At 29.1% G+C, this 1597-nt stretch overlaps 1 protein-coding gene across 2 annotated transcripts in view; it reads right to left on the reverse strand.

Annotated features, from left to right (window-relative positions):
- Positions 1-1597, reverse strand: part of LOC106457129 (cilia- and flagella-associated protein 36-like) — a 23798-nt gene that overhangs the window by 10616 nt on the left and 11585 nt on the right. The window lies entirely within an intron of this gene.

Raw genomic sequence — 1597 nt, forward strand, 5'->3', positions numbered from 1 at the left:
TTCAAGAGTCTGGTATGAAACTGTTGAAACAAGTGTATAAGTAAGTGTTTTCTACGGTATACAGATGTGGCTAAAGAGTATTATTTAATTGTTTATTTAACGTCTAAAAAGCTAAGTTATTGTTTTCTTCCATCTCGCATGTAAAGTTTATACATGGATGTTGTGAATTTAGATATTCTAAAAACGTCTTGGCATGATCAGTTTTGTGAAAGAGTAGAAAAGTATCATCAACTTACCTTCTATATAATACTGGTTTGTAATAAAGGGGGCAATTATCCAGCCATTTGCATTCACAATAACATCTCTATCTGGTCATAAAGATGACCATTAAAAACGAAGCGATTGTTCTTAACGGCCAATTTAAAATTTCATAACATATTAAAGTAATGGTTATCCCCTTAATTTCTTACACTCTAACACACAAAAATTTTCGACAAATAAAACAGAACCTACCAAAAAGTCACACGCTATCACAAAATATCCACTGTTTAGTATGATTTTAAGAGATAGGTTATTAGTGCACAACCAAAACAGTAGTGTAATAAAAAATCTAATAGTCAATAATCTTTGTAATGAATTGAAACTCTGACTGTGTGTGTGTGTATATATATATATATATATATATAAAACTGTGAACAACAATTATACTTAATTATTTTTAGAATCAGAATGAATATGGATAACATAAAAAGTTATCTGTATTCCATGCTCAATTGTTTTTTAAAAGAAATATTGAAATAAATATGGATATTTGAAAGTTTTGGAGAGTTTTTTAAAGTTACAATATAGAATTTTTGGTTCACTATTTTCATGACGTTTTCAGTGAATACTAGTTGTATTTATGCATTACAACTTTTTTTGATTAATGAGTATTTTTGAAAATTATTTCTAAAAAAATTATACTTTATGAGTTATAATTAAAGCTTCTACTTTTAAAAGTCAGATTTATTAAAACATTTGGAACTTTTCTTTTAAGAGGTTTCTTTATTATCCTCTTCACTTGATTTTTCTGGCACTTATTTTGTGTGAATATGGATGTTCTTTCTTCTTATAAGTGCCCATTTTCTTTTCCAAATATAAAAAGCAATAGGTTTGTATAAGGTTTCATTTGTTTGTTTTGGATATTTACTCAAAACTACATTAAGGCTACTTGCACTAGCCATTCCTAATTTTGAACTGAAAAGCTAGAAGAAAGGAAACTAGTAAATAGCACCCACTGTCAACTTTTGGGCTATTTTAATCAAATAGTGGGATTTAACCATCATTTATAATGCACCCACAGCCCCAAAGTACAGTGCACAATTTTCTTGTGTGTGTGGTAACAGGATGTGAACTATAGACGTTTGAAAATGCAATGTGTATACACTAACCATGAGGCCACACTTACCTCAAAAGATACAAGAAAAAAATATTAAACAGATTTTATCAGATGTTTTGTAAATATGGTTCAAAATTAACATAATGCAAAGTAATGATATTGTTACGTCTCCGTTCATTAGTTAATCTTCCGTAAATTCGTTCCGACGAAACTTTGGCGACACAAGTCCTTTCTTAAATAAAACTGGTTTACTCTTTCCGAATACAACTTTACGATACA

Source organism: Limulus polyphemus, unplaced genomic scaffold (genome assembly GCF_000517525.1).
Source record: "Limulus polyphemus unplaced genomic scaffold, Limulus_polyphemus-2.1.2 Scaffold295, whole genome shotgun sequence".
NCBI lineage: Eukaryota > Metazoa > Arthropoda > Merostomata > Xiphosura > Limulidae > Limulus > Limulus polyphemus.